Source organism: Lepisma saccharinum, chromosome 3 (assembly GCF_977018435.1).
Source record: "Lepisma saccharinum chromosome 3, izLepSacc3.1, whole genome shotgun sequence".
Lineage (NCBI taxonomy): Eukaryota > Metazoa > Arthropoda > Insecta > Zygentoma > Lepismatidae > Lepisma > Lepisma saccharinum.
In genome coordinates this window covers 116,530,027-116,540,027 of record NC_139231.1, presented here as the reverse complement: position 1 = coordinate 116,540,027, position 10,001 = coordinate 116,530,027, and the positions used below count along the sequence as shown (strand labels likewise).

The following is a 10,001-nucleotide window of genomic DNA, read 5'->3' as shown; positions in this document are numbered from 1 at the left end:
GATAATTTTCATGAGAAATTCTACATGTGAATGAACACGTCTCACATATATTGATGTCCTTATTGGCCAAATTTAAAATATTATTTTTAATTTATAAACGTTAACTAATTTTACCATGATTTCATTACTATGTATGTGGTTCACGGACAAAGTGAAATTTTGGATTATCCGAACGTACCTATAGGTTTTTTTTACAGACAGTAGCTACTAGCAACACTGCAATTCTGTTATTCAGTTGTTGAAAAAAATGGCTGTCTGGAGCGGTAAGGGAGGAGTAGTATAATATTAAAATTATTAATACTTTACTCGAAGAACAAGAAAGTACTTCGATTTGTTTCGAATTTGCACGGTAAGTACCTGTTAGTATATTACTTGGAGATTTCTAGCATATGATGTTTTGTTTTTTTTAGAAGTAAAATTTTCGAGAGAGTTGTAGAAGGATTGGTTTTTATGATGGTATCTTTTCATTGCTAACATATGAATGAAATTCGAAGAATTCTCCTACACATGAATAAGTATTGCGACTTCCTTCACACAGTTTCTTAACGCATTATTAGCTTACGCCATTCTTCAAAATGTAAGCAGAAAGACCAAAGAGACGATTGCTTTCAAACTTTACAGATGACAATATTGGGAAATTCTTCGTACTGTATTTAATGTCTAATAGTTTGATAAATTGCCATTCCTTAACTCACAACAATTTTTCAGAATTGTAACGCCACTTAACAGTCGATAAGTAAGGCAACATTACAATATACGAAGGGAAGATTAGCATAGATCCTGCGCAAGGATGACAGTAACAGATGTAATACAGGGTGTCCCTATTCTGGAAAGTCAGGAAAAAGCCTAAAGATGAGGTAAAACTCGTGGGAGATAAGAGGCAGCTTTAAAAAGCCAGAGCAGATTAAATCCAATGTAAAAATGCAATTGGATTTTACCTGAAGTCTGGCTAATGAAACCATTGGTAGCAGTTCTGATTGTTTTATGATTTTCATGTTCTCCTAGCAGAAAGACTAATTATCGTAGAATTTTGGAAATCATGGTCACACCAAATTTGTATTGCAAGCATGCTTGCCATGGGCCTGTAACCTCCGTTGACAAGCATAAATCGGAACCTTTAGGGACTTTATTTTAATGTTAAGAGAACCAAACTTGGCCTGCCTAACATAACTATGAAAGCATATATTGAACAAAATCTTAACACATACTGCGGAATTTAAGTGTACGTAACAGACGTAAATCAAAATCAAATCATGTGAAAATTGCATTCGTAGCATGATAAAATTGCAATAAAATAAAAGGAACTTGGCCCAAACCATTTATTTCCTATAGGATATATATATATATATATATATATATATATATATATATATATATATATATATATATATCTGTCTGTAGTTTTATATGACAAAGGCAAATCAAAAATGGATATGATTTAAGATTTTTTTCATATTTAACATACTTACTAATTTCGGCCTGCTAATGATGAATCTGAAGTTAAAATTTGTCAGAAACGTCTAGAAATTGCAAAATAATTGCGAACCATTGATGCTAGACCCGCGAACCATTGACGCTAGCCCCGCGAACCATTGACGTGTGGTTAAGTTAGTTTCGGTTAGCTTAGGCAAACAGTTAAAATTTGGTGTCGTGGTAGTATCAGGAATATATATATATTTGCTTGTGAAACAAAAAAATTCGCGAAAATCGACTGTTTCCATTCCGAAAACTAACGCCTTATTTTCGCTTATTTTGCAATTTCTAGACGTTTCCGACAACTTTTAACTTCAGATTCATGATTAGGCTCACCACAAGCACCAGTAGATGTTGCAAATGCTTTGAAATCAAAACCTCGGCCGGCGACAACAGAAGAAACGCAGACATCCAACAATTTTTCTTTGTTGGAATAAAAAATTATTGTTTTTGTGCTTGCAATTTTTTTCCTTACTTTGAAATTGAACATGGAAACAACATTAACAATTACATTAACTATGCCCCCAAAAAAGAAAATTTCACCATTTTCCTGAAAACCTGCCTGGGCAACTTTCAGGACCTGAAAAAGAGGATGTCTGGTAACACTATGTAAACATTTGTTCGAGCATTCCATCAAGTCAATAAAAGTCCTATTGACTTATGAAATGTTAAAAAATATATGTGCAATTATACAATAATGGCCCATTCATTACAAACACAAAAGCTTGTGTGATGTCAGGGATTTTTTATACATTTTTTCAGGGAAGTAGATTTTCATAATTCTGGGGACACCCTGTAATACATTTGATTAGTTATATAAAGAAATTCATCTGTACTTTGCTGTTAACTTAAGATTTCTGCCCATTTTGAACCAAATTAAAATACAGAAGTTGAACGAAAATTTCAAGCGAAGCAAGTAACAAGCATCTTGTTCTATTTGTGTTTTTATTCAAGTGGAAAACTAAATCTATTAGGCCAGGGAATCAAATCAAACCCATATGATTTGTAAGAAATGAAGTCAACATAAAACTCTATTCTCTTTGGTATATGTATCAACATAACTATGAAATCGGATACATGGGATTCTGTTCTGAGAGCAGGATTGGTTAGGTAATTTACTCTTTATGTTTATTACTCATAATTTACTTTGCACAAAAAATATTTTTACTCAGATGTAAAAACACTAATGCGCCATTTCATAATGAGTAAGTAATAAATGTGTCATCTTAGAATTACAGAATCAGATGAAAAACAATATATGTTAAAGGACCACATGACACACATCCAAAAATAGAATATATTTCCTTTTCTGTTGATTTATTAGTATTGCAAGCTCGCAAAGAAAGACACTATTTGATAAAAAGAAATTATGGAAGGAAAATAATGCAATTTGAAACCATTATAAATCAAAAACCAAAGATTGTAGAGACTCAAGGTTTCCTTTATTTGAAAGCTTGTTCAAGCACTTCCAAAACCTTATTAAGGAACATATTTATGAAAACCTCTTCAAATATAAAATTAAAAATCAAAATACAAAATTTTGAAATTTATATTTCTTTTTAATTGTTTTTGATTTATTGAGAAAATTTCAGATACAGGACGTCACCATTTTACAATGAAAAAATAAAAATAACAAAATATAACAACGGATTAACATAAACAAGTCAAGATAGCACAATTAAATATTGTTTGGTACGGTCAATAAATAACCAGAATGAATGTTGTACGGACGTATCGTTTAATACAGGTCTTCATACTCCCCTGCGTTGTTGAGGCAGGCATCCCACCGCTTGGCCAGAATTTTGATGCCCCTGTCCCAGAAGTCCTGTGGCTGCTGTGAGCACCAATGGAAGACCGCCTCCTGCAATTGTGCGGCTGATGCAAAGGGTATTCCCTGTAGGGTACCTTTCAGTGGAAAAAACACATGAAATTCACACGGGGATAGGTCAGGGCTGTAGTTGGGATGATCTAAGCATTCCCAACTTATTTGTCCGATCATGTCCGTAGTGTGTCCAGCAACGTCTGTGCATTGTCTTGCAGTAGGATGACACCTCGTGACAAGAAGCCGCGCCTGATTGCAGGTCTCGCCTTGTTTTGCAAGATGTCAGAGTACAGAGCAGCGTTCATTTTCTCACCCTGCCAGAGGAAGTGCCCGAGAAGTGGGCCACGATGATCAAAGAAAAACATGAACATCACCTTGCGAACAAAGTCGACGTGTCTGCATTTCTTGGGTGCCAGGGACAAGGGGTGTTTACACTCCTTGTTGTCACATTTACTCTTTGATGCATACCGGCTGAGCAAGATCTCTTCCATTGCCACTATATCACAGATCACTGAGCCTCCTTTGTGACACCTGACTCTGTGAACGCCATGACTTACCTCACTGAATGATTGACTGGTGCCTTGGAGGGAAATTGCACATCCACAACTTCCCTTCCCTGCCAGTGCTGCCACCTAGCGATGTGGTCTGGAACTCGTCTCACAAACATGTGGTGTACCCCAGCCTGGCCTACATATCCCATAAGTTTCACTGCTCTGTCACTTTACTTCACTTTTTCACGGCATTAATCCGGTTATTTATTGACCGTACAAAATATTTAGCAATATATGTTCTCATGGTAGACTGAAAGGCCTACTCTGTGGAAAATACATTAACACTTGATGGGAGGTCTGGGAAAGAGCGATCTTTTTTGAATTTCCAGTCTAGGCTTTTCTGTGTAAAATAGATCTGTATTAAGTGTTGTGCGCATAGGCACTCGGAAGTTGAATTCCTGGAGGAGCATTTTACAATGGAATTTGCCATTTAGTGCCTGAAATCATTCAGTAACTTGAACTGATAGGGAGTCTGTAAGTGTAGATAGGACAGGAGATGCGGTGTTGAAAAATTGCATAATGAGGGAACCCTGTAACGAACTTTAGCCAGGAAAAAGCTATTCCAGAAAGCTGAGTGGGACATGCCAGACTGGAAAGCAGTATATTATTGGGTATTAATTTCTGAGGAAAATGAATTTTGGATCATTACATATGGGATTATACAACATAAGTTATATTGATTTTCATAAACATCTGAAAACAGTAAAATCACCAAACGTAACAAATTAGAAATGGCCAACAGATCTAAATGTAAACCTGAAATGTTGATTTTGAACACTTGAAGAATATAGAATTAAGCTATTAATATTTTAAAAAAATTATGATGAGACAAGGGTTGGTTGAAATGATGTGGAATGATCTTATTTTAAGTAGTTTATAACCACTACACACTCGTGCCCACGCTCGCGAGCATGCATCCACACACAAAATGGTATCAATAATATATTTGATACTTGTAACGTGATAGGTGCGCTCAACAAAAATACTATAGCAAAGGAAGGTGACCCAAAGAATGTGGAATCGTAATTTAGTATCGCACCGACCAACGTACAAAATAAGAGTGTTGAAGTTAACGAAACATTGTAACCGTTTCACTTCAGTCCCATGAAGGGGATCCCAGGACCTAACACATACGTGCGGTCAAAAAAAATATAAACTTCCTAACGCAGCGTAACAATTTTGACACCATTTAACCTTGTTTCCATGATTATGAAAAACTAAAAAAAACAATTTTGCTACAGAATAGGTAACCCTCAACATGCTACTAGCAGTAACTCTCTCAAAGATGCGTTTATGACGCTAAAGACCCACATTGGTTTACAGAACATTCAATAATTTATGCTAGTTATTGTCTTAATTCACTACTTACTTTTACAGGTTGTCTTTTTTTACGATATGTAAAGGATAACACATCACAACTTCTTAGATGACCTGCGTCAATATAGCATTGTTCAATTCAAATTGTATAACGACTAACAACAACAAAGGCTTATGCGACCTCATTAATTTAACATATCAGCGTGTACACTTAGATTCAAATTCACACCAAAAATGGCCCGTTCAAAAATAACGTAGCTTTACAATACAAATCTTGCTATTCATTAAATTGTCTAATAAGGTGATGCTCTCAATTTGCTCCATTACAATTTAATATTCGTGTATTGTTAAAGAAAATGCAAAACAATTCTACCGACGACGAACTGTCTATCTCAAAGCCTCCAGAATTACGTGACAAAGGGACGTACTAAAGTGCACCGTCTGAAGAAGTGGCGAGAGTTCCCAGCTGCACATTTTTTTTTTTTTTTTTTTGAAGAAACTTGTTCCTTTTCTTTCTTTTTTATAATTCAACGTACTAATTACACCAACACAATTCGCACTCGTAACAAATACAATGTCGACTAACGTTCACTTTACATACCTCAGATTAGAGGAGAGCGACCAAATTTTTACAAGAGGGCTCCGCTCGTTCTCGTTCCCATCACCAAACGATCAGTCGTGGAATTGCGCAAGCAGAACTCTACTATTCACCATATGGTCATCTCGGGCTTGTCTTGGAATGCCTAGTAACCTCTTCCGTAACAGTTACATGCTTGACTCGACGACACAGTAGAATCTTGTTGAATTGGACCTTCCAATTGGAGAAACTCTGCCATCTTTCAAAGGGGACGCGTAATCTCTTCCGATTTGGTTACGATTGCTTGACTCGTAGATCTCACTTGGCGTCACTGCAATATTGAACAAATCTAACATCATAGAGACCTCGTTGGTTTCGTCTAGGATCATTCCTGCCTTGCAACCAGTCCGTTTCTTTGCCCCACATCTCACACAAGGTATGTCTTATAAGTTTCTGCGAACCCAACACATAATTAAATATCTCGGCCGTTTTCACTCGAACTTGTCGTATCGAGTCAACTTATCTCACAATGGTACTTCGTCATTCCTCGTATAAGTTTCACATTAAGAAACTATGTTCAATCAATTGTTCCAGATTATCCCCCCCTTGACGAGTATTAACTGTAGAGAGTTCGCAACAAGGACTTGCACCATTCACTCTTCGACGGCCAAGGAATAATTAATTCTCGTTGAGCAGCAAGGTCAGTGCAGAGAGTGCCACACTGCCATCTAGCAGAGACTTCCGGCATATTACGTCATCAGCAATAAACAGATGCCAAGCGTAACAGCTGTTCAAAGCTGGAACGAAGTTTGGAGGTGTTTTGTGTTGCGTAATAAGGTAAATCGCAGGAATGTGATCACACAACAACAAAAAAAAGTCCCATACTCTACAGGCAGTGGTGGCTGGTGGTCTGGTTCTATGGGTGTGGACTTCAGTCTCGCATCCAGAAGAAGTGTAGTCTACCACCCCTGTCAAATACTCGCTCCCATTTTTGTGTACATAATGATGCTAAATGTATTGGCAACCCACCTTTCACTGAAAATGAGGCTATGACAGTTATATTTCATGATTTTTTGAAAGGGATTTTTACAAATGTCAAATATTTCTGAAATTTTCCAACCAATCATGATAAGAGCGATGTTATTGTGCAATATGTAATTCAGCATTCGATAACCTGACAAAATCACTCAAAACATACCAATACTGATCCACAATATCAATACTATTGTCGATTTGCAAAATATTTCTTAAAAACCTCCACCCCCACTCCACCAATATTAATGAACAAGGAGAATAATAACATTGGCATACACCAAAGAAGCCGATCCAACTACCATATGGAGGAAATCAGTAGTAGTAATCTATCTAGCTGTTGTTTATTTCTAATGACAGACTGATCGAACCAAGCAAATCAAGCAAAATGAAGAGAATAATAAATCTTAAAGAAAATTATAGTACTCACTCAATTCACACTGCCCTGCACATATTAACCTGCTGTAGGTTTTGTAGCTAACTTCCCTCCAAAAGTTCAACAACGTTAAATATTAAGTCTGCTTTCGCTATGTACAGTTTTCCTATTCGTCATTAAATCAAACACTTTGCACTGAAACAGGATCGACCTTTTGAGAGCGCTAAACAATTTTGCAATGCAGTAACAGGCATACAATGCAAAACAGCCGACTGATTATCGTATGCTGCCTCTGGAAGGGTTGGTAATTCGCCTCCTGCGCCACAGGGACCGTTTGTTTTGGCCAAGATGCACTAAGCAAAGGCAATACCAGACATGTTTAAAATGCCAGATTCGCTTTCAGTTGCCCTGCCATGCTCGGAACAGTATGAGAGGGACAATATATGCAATCGAAATTTCCCTTTTCTAAGAAAAGAATCCCTCATTTTGCAATGATGTATGGGTTCCCTCGACTCCGTCACACGGTCTCGAATGAAATGGGTTTGGAACACTGCATTTGCTAACACACTGACCACTGTGTTCATGGGGTTTCCTTATGATGCAAAATTTCCAAGCCAGAAGACCTAATTTGCATCCTCTATGTGATTGCTGCCAACAGCATCAGAGCAGACAAACTGGCATTGTGCAAGTGCGCCTCACTCTACGCAGGTTGATTTCACTGATCACACGCTTCTCCACCACCTCTCTTAGTGAAGCAGCGTGGGGACACTTGATGTTTCGAAGGAGATATAGTACAATGAATAAGTATAATAATAATGATTTGCATTACAGCTTTATTTTGGTGTGCGCAGGGGAATAGGCAGAAGCCACTAATGTCTACAGGTTTCCTGATAAGCAGCAGATAGAAACAGTGTTACCACTGTAACATATTTTACAGTAAACACCCTAGAAATTATGGAACATGCAGGATATTTTTTAAAATTTCTCCCTGGGCACACACAAAAATAATACACCTCCTGCAAAGAAAGTAACCAAAAACTATATTGTACAATATTCAGAAACTTTGAGATGGGTGTTTTTGAGAAAATGATTTCTAAGAAAGAGTCAAAATATATTTTTTTCTTATTTACAAGGAATTTTCTACATAACGTTGAAGTTAGTGCAGAAATGACATTGCAAATAGTTAGCCCAGCTTCTAGATTCTATTATCACAGCAAAACTATTTGGAAAAAAAAATGTATTTTGATTATTAATTTTAGATTTGAAGAGGGGTTTCATAAATATGTTCCTTAATAAGGTTTTGGAAGTGCTTTGAACAAGCTTTCAAATAAAGGAAACAAGTCTCTACCATTTTTTGATTTTGATTTGTAGTGGTTTGAAAATCGCATTATTTCCCTTCTGCGATTTCTTTTTTTATCAAATAGTGTCTTTCTTTGTGAGTTTGTAACACTGTAACAAATCAACAGAAACTGAAAATATTTTATTTTTGGATATGTGTCATATGGTCCTTTTACATATATATATATTTTTAGCAAAATCCGTGATGATGGGTGGACAGCACCTGTACGACCTGTGATGAAATCATCCTAATTTTCTTTTGTAAATTAGTAATATACAAACTACTTTAATTATATTACATTTTAACCTTTAATTTTCTTACATATTTCAGCACAAAATCATTATTTTCTGAAGATTGTTTATACAGCCACCACATACCCTTACCTCACTAACATTTTTTTTTAAATAGAACTGTTCTTTAAAATTGTAAATTGAGAAACCTGTATTGCACTAGTCCTTGTATTTATAACATAATATAATGATTAACGACAATTTATTTGGATTGGATTTCAAAGTTTTAGTAGCTTCAAATTGCTTTTTCATGCATATTACTGTCATAGGCTAATTATAATGTGAATATGGAAGTTTGTAAAATTCCAATATAAGAGCACGTTTTCTGTCCTTACCAACTTCCATACATAACAATAACCATCATAAAAAATACACATTTTTTTACGTTTTTTTTACTTATTTTACACATTAATTTGTGTGTCATGTAAAAAACATTTTTTTTATGCATAATCTCACAACCCTGTTTGAGAGTACTTGTTTTCCTTACAGTAGGGTTTTATAGTATCCAATTTTGGTAAACAAAGGTGTTCAAATGTACGAATCATGTAATAAATGTGGTGAATTCTGGAGTCTGATGATCAACTGTGCACCCTAAACATTTCATCTTTTTAAATTTATCAACACTGTATAATGGTGATAAACGGCCACAAGTGCCTCTCTTGCCGAAAGTGTGAAAACTAACACAGCAGTCAATCTACACTTCAATGGATCGCTCTGTATTGTGTGTGCCTGTCCAGTAGGAATATGAACTGGCCACAGCAGCACACCTAGGTGGATTCAACATGAACCAAAAGCTCACCAAGCAGTTGAGCTGTTAGCTACAGATTACCAAATTAATTATGGCAGTGGACACAAAAATAAATCTGTCAACAAAAATGTGTCTGACAAGAGAAAGTAATACAGTGTAAGTCAAAATGATGTTCTCGATTTCAGTGTCTATTTATTTCATTGTAATGATAGGCTACGTAAATGACTGAGATTACACACACAGATTGAAAACTCAAAAAGTTTTTCATGTCATATTACAAATGTTCTATGTGCGATCCACGTGTTACATGACACACATCTAGTCCATAATCAAGTTCCTACCACATTCTTCCTAGGAGGTTCACGTTGGCTATGGCTGCAGTGATGCGCTCATGCAATTCCACCAATGTTGTAGCAAGTGGTGGCACAAAAACTTGATCCGTGATGAAACCCCATAGGAAAAAATCACATGGGGTG

The 10,001-nt window shown here is 36.2% G+C and overlaps 1 protein-coding gene across 3 annotated transcripts in view; it reads left to right on the top strand.

The window, feature by feature from the left end:
• The first annotated feature begins 246 nt into the window (after positions 1-246).
• The window catches only part of cmb (combover), a 103,212-nt gene continuing 93,457 nt past the window's right edge, over positions 247-10,001 (top strand). For all 3 annotated transcript variants that reach the window (XM_083119238.1, XM_083119240.1, XM_083119237.1), the window contains exon 1: positions 247-349. The gene's annotated coding sequence lies outside the window, so the exon portion shown is untranslated. The remainder of the gene's footprint in view (positions 350-10,001) is intronic.